We start from the raw sequence: 16,149 nt of genomic DNA, 5'->3' as shown, positions 1-16,149 counted from the left end.
CTGGTTTAAAAGATGCAACCTTTCATATGTGGAGCAGAGCGTCATATGGAGAGAAGAATACAGCTTCAAGGGGCCAAGAATTTCAGTTGCATAATCTAAATTTGTCCAAAAAACTGAACAAATTTGTGGAAGACCCAAAGCTCCAGATAAGAACCCCACCTGGTTCTAGGGATGGAACTCTCCTTGCAACTACTCCTCTAGGTAAGTGCTCTGTCACTGAGCTACACCCCAAGCAACATCTTGATTTCAGCCTTGTGAGACTCTGAACTGAGCATCTGTATAAATTATGTCTGAACTTTTGATCCACGGAAACTGGGAGGTAATAGATTGTGACATTTGAGATGCAGCATTTGTGAGAATCTTTTCTTTTCTTTTTTCTTTTTTTTTTTTTTTTTACAACAGGGAAATAATGCAGTGAGATTCTAAAGATTCTTAATATTTTTATACCAAAGACACCTTAGAAAAATCTAAGGAACCCCATGGGTTTCTGGACCAAATTGATTTTTAAATGCATAAAATAAAAACACATAAGTTTAGAAAGGAAACCCATTTGTTGAAATAGAGTAAAAATACTTTAGAAAAGCTATCTGAGTTAGAGTAGCCTTCTCATTTGTTAACACATCAAATAATAAAATTATAATAAGATAATAAGACTATTACATAACAGTTTAAGAACTACTGCAACAGTAAAGAAACAATTAGTGCAAACTATATTCTAGACAGGAATAGTGTGATAGTAATGCAGTATGGAGTTGCAATGATTTCTACAGGTATCAATGTCATAAACTTGCTAGGGCTTTTGTGGTAGGTTGTTTTCATTAATAATTGAAAGAAATGTCAAATTTCAGACACTATTGATGATGAAGACACTTTTGTCAGTTTGATTTTCCATGCCAATACATAGACCCCTGAAATCTATCCATGTTTCACATTCCTAGTTGAGGAAATTCTTGGGCATCTTCCAATGTCCATATCCTCAGTTGGCTTCACTCTTCTCAGAAATCCCCAGGGGGTTCTATCAAGCAGAGCTACTGACAGTGGACTCCTATTCACCCCCTTCACAGGGCCCACTGTCTTGTTTATCCCAAGTTCATTTTTATTTAATTAAATGAGTTATTGTATTTGCACATGTGAGTCATGTCTTTTTGATTATGCAGAATCAACCTGAGCAGAACACAGCTGCTCCAAGATAAACTGGGTGTATCTGTGGGGGATTTTAGATGCCTGTGTTGTACATCAGCACCTGGGAGACGCCACAGTTCTTACAGCAACAGGCAAAGTAAAGGGAACAGGCTTAGTCTTGCTCTAATGTACACCTGCTCATCCCTGGTCCGTGCTCCTCCCTCCTCCATTCCCCAGAGAAGGGTGGCAGTCTGCTTGTGAAGAGCCTTCCCTCCTCCCACTGCTTTCTGCACTGTCAGTTATGAATGGACTTTCTCCCTCTGGACGGTGCTATAACTCAGTGTAATGTATCTATCCCAAGCATTTCTTTACTTATCTTTATATTGTGTATTAAAAAATTATAAGCACGTGGCTTTAAAATTTAAAGAGTATTTTTTAAGAGCTTATGATACATTCCTTACCTCTTTGTCCAGACTTCTGTTTGTTTTCCCCCCTTGGTTACCTCTCTAACTTTACAGAACATGTCTACTATTTCTTGATTTATTAACTGTACATGCAGTCTGTTGACTTACTGTGATGAAAGATGAGGATATAACTCACTTTACTCCCCACTTCCAGGGATGCTTGCTTTATTGCAGTAGCTTGATTGCTCACTGTTCTCTTACCTTTATTTTTTATCATGTCTCTATTTTTTTTTTCTTTTGATACCTGGATCAAACTCAGGACCTTGCACTTGTGAGGCAGGCATGGCACCACTAAGCTAAATCATCCAGTCCTATCATGTCTCTATTTAAATCACCTTTTGTATTACATCTGCCTACTGTACCTTTTTTCTTTTGTTTCATCTTCTGTCAGATATTTATTTGATTTCATGTTGTCATGCTTAGCATTAGTACTTTCCTTAAACCAAGATTGAATATTCCATATATTCACTGTACAATAATTTTAAAGATGGGAATTAGTAAAGAAATTTTATCCCATTTTCACCTGAAAAATCCTGTTCTATCCTGAGCCCAGTGGTGGCTAGAATCACAGACCTAATGTGATGACCTCCTGGAGAATCTGAATAAGAAAGTGCCAAGGATCAAGGTCACAGAACCCTCACATTATTTATACCATCAAAGGATTAAACTAATGTATAATTGTTGTCAGTTTAATGTTTTATTAAGTATTATGCATGGGAAATTTTCTGTGTTTTTTTTTTTGAGTTTTCAAATACTTCTATTGCTTTGGGTCTTTGTGAAAAAAAATAATGACATGTCTTCAGTCCCCAATTTTAAAGACTCTCGCCTACTCAATTAAATTAGAATTTCTGTGGGTGAACTCTTGCATAAGTTTACTTCATATCAAAGTGTTCACAAGTAAAGACAAAATTAAACCAGATCTGCTTGAGACAGGGAGGAAAACCAATGAAGATACAAAGTCCATGTAAGATGCACCATTTCCAGATGTAGGAATGAGGAGACCAATGAACTGGATCCTGGGAAACCACAGGTGAATGAATAGCATCCATCCAGACGAGTTAGAGCTCTACCTGCAGTGATACTGATAGAGCATGCAATTCAGACAGGTTTGACATAACCTATCTGCTTATTTCCATCTTTCTTTACAAGAGGATAAAAAGGAAGTTTCCTGGTCCTTGTTCAGAGGTTCACAATACTTTAAATTAAGTTCTTCATAACCAAACCTCAATAGTGTTTAGTCTACAGAAACTAAGAACTCAGAGTACTCCATTTTGACTCAGTGCTATCACAAGTGATTCTTGAATTTTTTCTGAACCTATTTTGATAAGAAAATTCTTCAAAGCTAAATCTATACCTCCAGTTCCCTATAAGCTAATGGGTTTCTTTTCTGAACCCAATTAAATCCTGTGGCTGCGGTAGAGACTTTCCATAGTTTTGATCTAAATATCACTGTCTATTTTGTAAATGATTCCCAGGCTGACATGAAACAGAATGGTTAATGTATTTTTGATGAATATTAAAAATTTATGAACAAAATAAAAAGTATGATTAATGTTCAAAGGAGCCTGATTTTGGTTTCCTTGCCTTAATGTTATTGTGTCTCTGATCCTTTCTTCCTTACTTTATAAAGAACATCATAAAACTTCCATGTCTTTCTACATTATGGAAAGTCAATTTGAAAAGAATGCCTTTACGTCCATAACCTGTCAGGGGTAAATTGAGTAGAAAATTATGCATAGCCTGGTGAAACCAAATGTTAGTATGGAAATTCTCATTAAATGCCCTAAGAAGCTACAGATGTTTGAGTCAATTCTACTGATTGCTTTGGCCTGACCTCTTTTTACTGCCCCCTTTACACAGTGTGCTGAAATTCTTCAGCAGCTCTCACCCCATGCTATCAGTTTCAGACCAGGAGGATTTTTCAGAAGCATTGGCTATGGCATTAACTCATTTTCTCTTCTCCTTTCCCTCTCCTGTTCCCTACCTGCCCATCACAGCTCTCTGTGCAACTCTGTGAGCAGGGAAATGCAGCAAGGTTTGCCTTCAATAATTAGGTTTTTCCATTCTGGTCACTCATGCAGCTCATTTTAAATAAAGTGAGTCAGCTTATACCTATTAACTACATGTACTTGAACTAAGATAATATGGATTTTCAGGTATCACTCAAAAATGGAATTATGAGGGTGAAATTTTTGCTAAATGCTCCATATATTTAAAAATAGAATCATACACGACTAGATCTGGGGCCAAGAACTTCTATTACTCATAATAAAGTGGTATATTAACTATAAACAGCATAGTATGACCTTGGAGAAAACACTGAGAAAGTTAGAAAATTTGAGCCTAGTTTTCAATGGGATGCTACTTTTATGAAATAAATGGCACCTCATAAATGAAATTCCATGAACAATTTTGAAGATCACAAACAGTATCAATCCTGGTGGCTGAGGATGCCTTCTTCCTTCCCAGGACACCTCTGATCATAGGAATGCAGCCTTAACTGAACTGGGAAGCCCGCTGAATCAGTTAGCCTCATTCATCTAAGGGGTTTACTCAAGTAAGGAATAACATAAAGCTTACTTCATTAAGGAAGGGCTTACATTTGGTGGAGGAAGCTTTCCTGAGGTTTCCTTCTCTAGTGATGGATTTGTTCCAGGATTTCCTACCTTATGACTTTAGATGCAGGTTACGTCTTCATTTAGATTCAGATTTCGCTTTTACTATTACTGTGGCTCCGCAATATTTCAAGTTCCCCTCCTCGTCTGAACACTTGATATGGTTTCATTTTCCTGTCTCCTTCAAGTTTAGCGTGACATGTGACTTGTTGGCCAATGAGATGTATGTGGATATGCCAGGCCTGACTTCCAGGCTGCAGCATCTAATTGCTGATACTTGATTCTTAAATTCTCTCCTTGCCTTCATTCATGACTATGGAGGGGCTATGGGATTGATAGAGCATGAAAACAGAGCTGTCCTGACTCATGACTGATAGAAAATGTATGAGAAATAACTTTATGTTTTGCTATATCTGAAAATTATCCCTACTAAAATGAGCTTCATCTTCAAAGAAGCCCTTTAGAGTCACTGTTTCTTTGTTTCCAGAGCACCTGTCATAATTATTCTTGGTGGAAGCTCTGAGCCACTTTTTGATCTGGACAGACACTTGGAGTGTTGTGAGCTGGAGGGTCCAGATGTTGACCTGCCAGGAGCAGACAAGTATATGCTTCATGAGTTTCTCTAATTAATGGGAAAGAGTTGTACAATAAAATCAAATTTGGGCTTAACATAAGGTTCTCTTGGGATCTTTTCTTGTGATTGAAAGGAAAAAATGTATCATTAATTGGCATTTATTAATTGCTCTTGACTACTCATAATAGATCACTTCTATACTAATGCATGCTTGGAGGAATAACCTTGGTATAAGTAATTGAGTCAATAAAGCTTGTGTATGTTATCATTTTCTGAAATATGGCTCTCCTCTTAGAAATCTTATGTCTCTAAAAAGTGAATTCCAAGTCCTTTTTCTGTAAGCTCAAATGAACACCATCTCCGCATAAGAGGTGAAATTGTCCCCCTCTGCTGTGGGTCATGGCTTAATTCTTTCCTATGAAATTACCTAAGTTCACTCTGGAGTGAATAAATTTTATAATTCCTATATTTTTAATTTCTTGAAAAGCAGGAATATATTTAATAAGTATGCCTTGTTATAATAAACATGAACATTGAGTATCCAAGAAGTTGTCTTCCCAGAAAGTCTTTCATATGGAAAAGTATGGGAAAAGGATATCTATTTGGTTAGGATTTCAAAGTGCTTTATAAATTCTTTAGTAGAATATAGAATTTTCAAAATGTAGTAACAGCATATCATTCTATCCTCTCCCAGAGAAGTTCTAATATGTTATTTTCTGGTAGGAGAGAACTCCTTATTTCCCTTGGAAGTGGACTCAGTTGCCTAAATGCTCTTTAATTAAATAGCTGTTGGGTTAAGAAGGAGGAAGTATATAAAGCTGAAATATTTTGTTAGTGCATAATGAAGACTAAAGGAGTAGATGATCTCAAATGAAGTTTCCATTAACTCTTATTTTTGCTAGTAAATTGGAAGATGTGTGAGCAAGAGGGCTTCTTACTTTTTCAAGGTCCACATAAATTGGAGGAAGCACACTCATTACTTCTTTGTTTTTTTCTCCTTTTTTTTTTTTGGCTTGAGCTCCTTTGGAATGATTGAAATCCCCCTTAAATTGTACTCTATTTTAAAATGACCACTGAGACCCTGAGTCTATTCTATTAGTGATGTTCTCCTGACATTACTTCTCACCAGGGTGTGTTGTTCTTTCCACATCCCTCCTGATACATCTATCCTACTAAATTATTTTCCCTGAGACTATTAGACCTGCAAATTTCTTCACTAAAGTGAGAAGTTATATCGAGGTTGCTGGCCTCTCCTTAGTCTATGGAAGATGCTTGTGCCTCATAATTATTAGGTAAAAGGAGTTGAGTATAATACATTTTATATGCTTCATTTTTTATTTACTAGCAATCTGGAAATAATTTAAAGATTTCCTAATGTAAATGGCATGCTCTTTTTCATTTTATTTTCTGTTAATTCGCAAGAGAGAATAGAGATAGAAAGAAGCAGCATCAAGATATTCCATGAAGTTCCCATATATCACTCCTTAATCACTCTTTCTGGTCCTACTTCAAACCAAAGGCAGTGAGAGAGATGAGAAAAAGGAAAAAAGAGATGGTGCTCCTCCCCTGGGATCCAGCCAGCTTCAGACAATCTTCTCCATTCTAATGGGCAGCTACCTCCCGATAAAATAAAATAATAGTGAAGTCTTCCTACAGTTTCCTTGAGAGGAAACAGAGTAACTTGGAAATACAGTTTACACATCTAAGAAGGGCACATCTTAGACACACTTGACACTTGTGAAATCACTGCACTCCCCCAAAAAACCCCAGAAAATTAAAAGACAATTATAAAATCTCAGAATCCTCCAGGTCACCCTTGGCCATATGCCTAAAGAGAAATTAGAGTCATTCATAGGAAAATGGATACATATTGAGGATATATTCCTAAGTGAAATAAATAAGCCACACATGTATAAATACCGAATAGTTTGTCTGGTGTGAAAAACTATAATGGTATATAAGATCCTAATGATATAGTTGACAATGTGAAATAAGAAGAAAAGGGCTAAAGGTGTAGGGGAAGTGGGAAGGGTAGGGGAAAGGTATAAGGGAAAAGAAAAAAAAACATGAGAAAATGAAAAAATGGAAATAAAGTATTTGTAAATAGGGAAGGGAGGAGGGGATGAAGAGAGGGCAGGGATAAGGGGAAAAAATGAGAATCAAGACCTGTCATGTAAAGGTACAAGATCCCAATGATGAATGTAACTGTGCTGTACACCTAAAATGTACCAAAGTACACCTAATGTACCAATAAACTCAATGAGAAAAAAGAGAGAGAGGGGGAAAAGAGATTTTAGGAGAGGCCAAATCAAGAGAAAATAGAAGCTAGGATGTTACATGTTCTCTTTGCCTACTCTGATGCAGGTGCTTTAATGGTTTAGCTTGTTGAGTCCTCCCAGCTCTTTCACCATGTGGTGGGTGTCTTTCCATTTCCCAGCAGAGGGCACTAAGACTGATGGAAGAAACACATCTGATCCCAAGTGCAACTCAAAGACAAGTCTGACTGATTACAAAGTTCTACTTTTCCCAGCATGGTAGCCAACAACCTAAGTGGATTTAAGGAGGCATTGGATGACATGAGAAGGTGGAAAACAAAGGTTCCGGAACTCACCAGTTCACAGCTTCTCTGGCAATAGTCTCACCTCCCTCTTGGACCTTTCTCCAGCTCATGAGTGAAGCCAAGTCTTCAGTGGTTCCCAGGAAAACAGTGGAGGTGAGTGAGAGTAGATGTGGTGGGAAGAGCTCTGTACCTGCCCTGCAGCAGGTCAGTGTGGGGAGAGAAATAAAGGACAATTGTGTCCTTTGGAAGAGAAAAATCATTTACAAATGACCCCATTTAATGGCCTAGCATGACAAAGAGAAACAAGCAGTCTAGGTATCAGGCAGCTCTGCCACTGCCTAACTGTGAGATGCTGCATATCTGAAATGGGATGACCATATTTTGTTTGTACAGATGCTCTTATTTAGCTATTATTTATTCATTTTGGTTACTCATTTCAAAGATCTTTTTAATAATAAAACAATTTTTTGGAACTCAAAAAGGTTTTAGCTTTGTTAGGTTTGGGTTATATTTCTTGATACTAAACATAATAGAAGCTGAGTAAAAATTTACTAAAATTATAATATAGGCATTATATGTTAACACAAATAGCACATATTTCTTTGGAAACAATAACTATGCATTCCAAACAAATATAATTAGACAAATAGCATTGTTTTACAATTTCATACAAATCAGCCAGATTACCTCATCTGCCTCTGCATTTAGTTTCTGGTGATATTTAGCATTTTGATCCAAATGTATAAAGAAAATCTAGCTTCACACAGATTTGAAGTTGGGAAAGAGGACTTCTTAGAGACCCCACAGAGATCCAGGACCAGAATTTGAGAAAAGCAGCTGTAACGATTGAAAAGAATGAATGCGTGGAAAGGTTTTACCATAGCACCAAGACACACAAAGTAAGCACTCACTAAACTGTACAAGAAAATTTTATCTGCAAATTCCAGGGTATCTACACACTCAAGTGTGAGAACTGTGTTCGCACAATATGCAGTATATGTAGCACAGTGAGAGCAGTACTTGCCAAAGGAAGGAATGGGAACACATATTCCTGTTGAGCATTTGTTTACAAAAAGAAAAGTTTGAATGCCCTTGACCTTACTTAAGTCAGAACACTGACAGCACTTTGCTGTTATAATAACTGTACAGTAACTAATGAAACAATACCAAAGAACTAAAATTCTCGGTGTGAAAGCACAGAACATAAATGAGATTCATGCACATGCTTTGATCCTAGGGAACCTACTTAACTAAATATTATCCTTTGGAATCTTCTAATCCTTGCAAAAATAGTTTAACATCATAGGGCTGGAAGCCCAAATATAAGAATTAATGGAATATTAATGTTAGAATTTTAGAATTATTAATATTAGCATATTAGAAATATTAGAACTAACAAGCAAATGTAAATAAGGACCAAAAGGTATAACAGATAATTTGAAATAGGAAGAAAAGGTGCAAAGCAGAAGGGGAAATGGGAGGGGTAGGAGAAAAGAAATATGGGAATGGAATTAACATGAGAAAAAGAAAAAATGGAAACAAGGTCTTTGTAGACAGTGAGGGGTAGAGAGGTTGAAGGGAGGGCAGGGGAATGGGGAAAAAATAAGAACCAAGACGGATTATGTAAAGGTGCAAGTTTCCAATGATGAATGTCACTACATTGTATACCTCAAATATACCGATAAATTAATTAATAAAGAAACACAAAATCAAGCAAATGTAAAGATAAGTCCTTCTGTAAAGGTCCTTTTGGTGCTACATAAACTTCTATTGAGTTAATATTAGTTTTTTAAAAAATTTTTTTAATGGTTAGTAATTCAAAACAATTGAATTTTTAATAATGATTATATGCATTGTAGCTATTCAATAACATTGTTTATTTTTAAATTAGAACTTCAATTCCTTTTTTTTTCTTTTTATTGAGTTTATTGGTCCAATCTAGGTATACAGTACAGTTACATTCATTACTGGGATCCTGTACCTTTACGTGACAGGTCTTGGTTCTCATTTTTTCCCCTTGTCCCTGCCCTCCCTTCACCCCCTCCTCCCCTCCCCATTTACAAACACTTTATTTCCATTTTTTCATTTTCTCACATTTTTTTCTTTTCCCCTACCCTTCCCACTTTCCTTACACCTTTAGCCCTTTTCTTCCTATTTCACATTATTAATTGTGCCAGGAGGATGAGATCCGAGAAAGCGGCTGGCTTGGACGTCAGATCTCCCTCCACCGGCCGGTCTACGGGTCAGGTAGCTGCGCCTTTTGCTGCCGGCGCCATTGCTGCTGATCTACCCCGCTCCACCCCCGCTCTCAGATCCTCTGATTGTGCCAGTCTTTGGATGCACTCTGCAGAGGCATAGCTGGCTATAAAGAGTGGTGACTGATCCTATTGTGTTCCTGATTGTATCGATTGGGATGAAGGATAGGGATTGATTTGACGAGTTGTTTTCTCTATTATGAAAATGGGAATGTCTATGAGTCATTAAAGAATCAAAGGCTGGGATGCAAGGATATCCTTTTCTAACAATAGCTTTATTTGGGATATAATTAACACACCATAAAATTTTCCTTCTTAAAGTAAATATTTCATTTGTTTTAGAAAATTCAAGGTTGTGAATTTAACACAGTCTAACTTTTCTCACAGTTTATTTTTTCAATCACTTCTTGGCCTTTTGGCTAAGATCAAGTGTAATACAATTTATTTTTCAAAACAGCAAAGCATAGTATTGGGTTGCATAGTTTTTGGTCTTGATTTTAGAGTACATATATTCCTGGGCTCACTTTATGAATGATAGGAAATTCACAGCAGGAAGAGTTTCATTTTCCAATGATTTATGTTAAGTAAAGTTTCCAAAGATTTATGTTAAGATTCTTTTGCCACTAAATTGATGGTGATATCAAGCTTAATATATCGATAAAATTTTATTTGGAGCTTAAGAGCTGTGAAGCTTATTTTTAATAACATGGTAATTGAGTTAAAATTAAGTTAATTAAAAACTCTTCTTTGAGGCAAGCATATTTAAAAATGATGAACAGCGGGGCAGAACTTCATTAGGTTAAAGAAAAGCTTAATTTATTTTTTCTATTTTATATGTCATGGTTTTTCAAATAACTTCATTGCCTTAAACTCTTTAGGGAAAGTCTTATTTTGCTTTGTCTGTGCATTTACATGTAGTCCAGTTTGCATTAAATTTGTCTATAATTTGTCCATTCAAAGTTAGGAGCATTATTTTTAAATGCCCATTAAATGGACTTTATGAGCCATCTGGAGATAAGCAGAATGTGGGTAAATATGAGATCTCAGTAATATATACAAGAAGCTTTGCTAAGTGGTGGGTCCTTACTTAAACTGTGGCAGAGTATTCTTCCCCTTTACACAGCAGTGGCTACAGAAAGTTTCTAAAAACTGCTCATAGAGTCTTGTGTTGCCTGTTTTACTCAAGGAGTACATGAGTGTCTCCTCAACTTCCCTCTTCTGCTATTATTGCTCTGAAAGGGACCCCTAGACCCATAGTCCAACTCCACCATTGACATGGCTCTGTCCCTAGATGCTTACATCCCATTTTTAATGAAGTACTTCAGGAAATCATCTTTTCCTCTTGGGTTCAATTCAGCTTGGGCTTAAGTATTTCCTAGGCTTAGGAAGTCATTCTTTTATCTAGAGCCACTTCCTCCCTGGATTTCATGCAGGCCACATTGACTGTGAAACCCACCAACTCTACAGTTGGCACAGTTGGGTTTAGTTGACCACATTACATCTTTGTTAATGTAAGTTTACTGGGAGCCTCACAATTCCATCTGCCTGCGAGACATTGTTGTACCTTCGTTGCACTCACCATCGCTACCTGAACCCAATATCCTATATCCCAGTCTGCTGACCTAGCTCACCCTACACCCAGTAGCCACAGACCCTGGTGTGGATGCTGCAGAAGAAGAGCCACATGGTCTGCATGCCATACAGTAACCCCCTGGAAGTATTTTGCACAAATATATTTAGTATATACCCTAAGGAACCCAAATTCAGCTCAGTCTGAACCACTGACAGAAACTAGAAGAGTTTAAGTAATATGCACCAAGACCATCTAACTATAACCAAGATGATTTGGTGGAATGTCTGTTGCAGAGAAAGACATCTGTATATCCTTGTCCTGTTCTACCACCTCAATATTGGTTGGCATTTGACATAATCCCTGAGTTGGCAAATGAGTTATCTGCTTGCACCAGGGAGATCTAGCTCTGCAGAGGAACTTGGGTTTGTGCCATCTCATTAAATATGTTTGAGGTACCTAAAAGTATTTTAATATGAACTGTATTGTGGGATATGGGATCCTGCCAATTTGATAATTGAATGGTGAAATTGATATTTATTTTAACAAAATTAGATCCCTTTTCAACAAGTATATTCTTTCCTATTATGAGACAAGCATTGCATTATGAGACAAACTTCGGTAGTTTACTGTCACCCTACTCTTTCCTGATTTGGGCCTCCAGTTGGTGTCCTGGCTTCCCACATATCATTATTACCAATGGGAAATGTAAAGCTGTCACTATCGTGTCACACCCAAGTTCTATCTCCTAGTTGTACTCAACCTGAAGGAATGCACAACTCTCTGATTATCTGACCCTTGTTATCAGAATGAGCAGAAGCAACAACAAGAAAAGGGAAGATGCATAGAAAAAAAAAGTGAAAGGAAGATACCTTTCCAAGAATGATATGTCACAATTTTCAAAGGCTTATTTACAAATCTAATTTATTTTTGTAATATTGGTTCTTACTTTTAAGCAATAATATATGAAAGGTATCTGAGCATATACTTCCCTTTGTTGATGCCCCCAGACACCTCTAACCATATTTCTTTTGTCAAGTAGACATTTGAGAGTTAAACACTGTCCTGAGTACAGGGGATCTCATTGTGAACAATAAAGATAAGTTATACTTCCTGGAGTCAAAGACAAATGAGATACACATAATTTAATAAATTCAGGAGGAAAACCTCAGGTTGGTTGGCATGTCATGAGGTTTAGAAACCTTTAAAACAATTTTCCAGAGAATAGTCTCAAGTTGAACCTATAAATTCAGCAGGCAACATGTGCAGAATAGGAAGAAACTTCGTATACTGCAGGAAAAGAAATAGAAAAAACTTCAGGAGGCAGAGTCCAAGGTGTAGTCTAAGGGAAAATTTTTTACCATTTCCATGATATTTAACCTGCCTTTTCCTACCTTTCCTCTCCTATGGGGCTGAGCGGGTGCTGCTTAATGCTGGGGTGAGTGGTACCAGTGGAGGATGCTGCTGAAGCCTAGAGATGAGATACATAAAGGTTCGCCACATTGCACACCCACTTTTTAACTGGAAATTAATCTGAAAAAGGTTCCCTCAGAAAAATATAAAACTTGGAAATGGGTTTCCTGTTTCTAATCATAAATTGCTTTCTACCCTGACAGCTAGGTAAAAGGCAATTTTCCGATGCATTTGTAAATGGAATGGCACCACCTTGACACAATCCTCTTTTATTCACCACCTACTTCCATTTCTCTGGGATACTAATAGATTTTCCCCTCCCACAGACAATAGATGAGAAGTAATTACCTAGAACTTTTTTTATTCTTCATGTATTTTTCTTCCCTATAAAACATTCTCCAGGGATAGTCTGAAGCCAGCTCATTTCATACGTATTTTATCCTGGTTATGTTCTGCATTATTAACAGTTTGTTCCAACTAAGGTGCTGAAAGTCAGTTTTCAACCAAAGCAATAAGCAAAAACATTGTCAATTAAGGAAATGCTTAAAGCCACGTTTCAACTGATCTTAGTGATACATTAGTCATTGCAGTGGGTTGGATGGTGCCCCTTCCTAAAAGATATGTCCCTGTTGGCATCCTCAGAACCTATGTGTCTATGAAATTATTCAAAAAGAAAGGTCCATTGAATGTAATTTAGTGAAGGATCTCAATGGAAAATCATCTTATTCACATGCCCCTAAACCCCATGACAAGTGTCCCTAGAAGAGACACAAAGCCAAGAAGAGGAGACAATATAATTTAGGAGGCAAAAGTTGGAATAATAAAACTACAAGTTCAGGAACGATACAGTTACTATAAGTTAGAAAAGTCAAGAAGACTGTCCCCTAGAACCTATGCCAACAAAGTGATTCTGGACCACTGGCCTCCAGAACTGTGAAAGAATACATTTCTGGTGTTTTAAGCTATGGAGTTTGAGGTTATTTGTTAAATCAACTCTAGGAAACTGAGAGTAATCATAGGTTGTGAACATCATTAAGCCAGAGCCTAAATAATACCCAGAAGTGTATGTTCTGCACAATGAAAGGACTGAATGAGTGTGACTTTTAGAATGTTTAATCATTGCAAAGATGCTGTGTGGATTAGCCCTTGTGCCCTGCAGAAAAGAAAACAACCTGCCAACTCCCTTGCGTTAGAACTCCCATAAATTTGTTTGCATTACTAGAGAACAGTGGGGGCCAACTGCAGGAAGCAGTTTTTTATTTCTCTAAAGACTGATGTAAGGCAGTTGTTTTGTGGTAATTCAGCTTTAGATTTGCCAGAGAAAAGATTCCCTCCCATCCCTTGGTAATAAAATAGGGTTGCTGGGAAGATGCAAAAACACTAAAAGAAACATTCATCAAGGTGTAGATGCTCTTTCATGAAAACAAAATATGCTGAGCCAGCGACACTGAGTCGGAAGATGCTGTTTGATTTTGCTCTCCCTTCATTCTGTGTCATGTCTAAGATGGGAAACATCCCCAGTTAAAGGCAGATCCCACCTATACTATAAAGAGTCACAGGCAATAAAACAAGAGTTCCCACTCTTTCTGTCATTCCTCTGCTGCACAATCCAGTTCTGCTACAAACTCTTATAGAACCTCAAGACTTCTCTGAGGTTTAGGAATGTATGAGTTGTATGAGTCAGACAGATGGCACCACTCACAAGGTACTTCTGGACATGTGGAATCCAGTCATCTCCTGTCTATTGGTCAGGTTCTGGTGAGGGCAGCAGGAAAATAAGATGTTTCTGAATAAGGTCCAGGAAAGCACCCATTAATGTGATTTATTTCAAATTCTTGTTATTGTCCATTCATTTTGAATCCATAGATGAGGACTGGCACAGTGGAATAATTTGTCATACACTGATGTTTTTTGTTGTTGTTGTTGTTTAATGGCAAGAGATTCATCTAAAAGCTAGTGGAACTCAACTGTCTAGCCAGCAGAATTACAGGAAAATATTTCAGAATTGAATGCAAGTGTTACAGTCTGAGCAGTGCAGGAAGCCTAAAAATTTTGGAAAGGCATACTCGCAATAAAGTTGGTTTTTAAAAGCCATTAATGAGCTAGGGATGTAGCTCAGTGGTACAGCACATGCTTACCATAATTGAGATTCTGTGCTCAATCCCCATCATCTCAACAAAACCTATAGAGTCAAAACAACCAAAAAGCACCAAAGAATTCATATGATCTCTAACTGTGAATGACTACTAGAACATTTTCCTAGGAATGTGGCTGTATAGTGTAGATTTCCACCTCCCTCATGGTACAACATATTAGAAAATAGTATGAATACTTTCTTGAAAAGGTAGAAAAAGAAAAGAGGAGTCACTAAGGAGTACCTAGTTAATCCTCTCAAAAATCGAACATGTGATAATGTACATTTTAAGGTGAGGAAGATGTCATATGGTGGTTTGCAAAGTGGAAGCAATCTGGACTGGAATTCAGACAACCTGAGCTTAAGCCTCTCTTGTTCTTACCCTCCTTCCTGCTATGCGTTTGGGGCCAGTGTGTTAACAATCTCTGTGAACCTCAGATTCATCCACATGTCTGTGCAAGAATCTTAAGGTGGTGGGAAAATCAAAGCAGCGTATTCACAACACCTGGAGCAATGCTCCAGTGTACCCTTGTCTCTTTGCTGTTCTTCGCTGCCATGGTCCACACTCCTGAAGCAGAGAAATAAATGTTACATCAGATTCTGATGGATTATCTTAAATTCCGACTTGTTCCAGATGTGGTGAGTGGGAACTTCTGATTAAAAGGCAAAGTGTGCTAAATAAGGAGCTCTGATTATGCAGACAGATCCAGCAGACTGTCTCATTTTGGACTTACCATAGATCTGATGGTCATCCATACACTCTAACTTGGAGATCTTGAAAGTGTTTTGTGTGGAAAACAACTTTCCGAAAGATTTTAAAGTTCTATTTATAATTATTGCTTTCACGTTTTGAATTGGATTGTGAGTGAATTACAATAAACCCTAACATAAAATCACAAGCTAAAAAAGGAAAGGAATTGTCAACAGAAGACAAAGCACATACGTAGCAGCCTTCTTGGTTGATGTGTTAATCATGGTTGAACATTAATTTATCTCTAAGCTTCCTAGCAGCCAGGGGAAGAATGGAAACAGCAGAATATATAATTTTCACTGACTAACACAACACATGCAGTCTTTCTGAAAATTAAATTCTAAGATTCAAAGGTGTGGACATAAAGAAATAATCAATTCACAAGTTGCATTGAAAAATGTGCTTTATCTCTTTGTTTCACAGGTATGGTGTTGAACTCTGCTAGCAATGCTGGAAGTCAAGCAGAACAATACACACCTGTCAGAGAGGATATGACCTTTAGGGTGTGTGACCCAGGAGGAAACCTGGCAAGATACAGAGGTATTTACCTGAAAATAGAAATGAATATGCATAGTATCAGCACATGAGATAAACCTAAATAAGTGGAGAAAAAAAAACAAGCAAAACATTTGATGAGCTTGGCTTCTATTTCAAAAAACTTTGTGATCATGAACAGTAATGAAAGTGCAGA

At 37.3% G+C, this 16,149-nt stretch overlaps 1 long non-coding RNA gene and 1 pseudogene across 1 annotated transcript in view; both read left to right on the top strand.

The window, feature by feature from the left end:
* The window catches only part of LOC104869071, a 133,277-nt gene that overhangs the window by 99,298 nt on the left and 17,830 nt on the right, over positions 1-16,149 (top strand). The window contains exons 4-6 of the long non-coding RNA XR_004516142.1: positions 13-201; positions 7,213-7,488; positions 15,882-15,998. This is a non-coding gene — a long non-coding RNA (uncharacterized LOC104869071). The remainder of the gene's footprint in view (positions 1-12; positions 202-7,212; positions 7,489-15,881; positions 15,999-16,149) is intronic.
* On the top strand, positions 9,990-10,118 carry LOC117285245 (annotated as a pseudogene).

This window comes from Fukomys damarensis, unplaced genomic scaffold, assembly GCF_012274545.1.
Source record: "Fukomys damarensis isolate Sample0158 unplaced genomic scaffold, DMR_v1.0_HiC HiC_scaffold_7, whole genome shotgun sequence".
NCBI lineage: Eukaryota > Metazoa > Chordata > Mammalia > Rodentia > Bathyergidae > Fukomys > Fukomys damarensis.
Note: the sequence above shows the minus strand (reverse complement) of the source record. Positions and strands in the feature narration are given on the sequence as shown.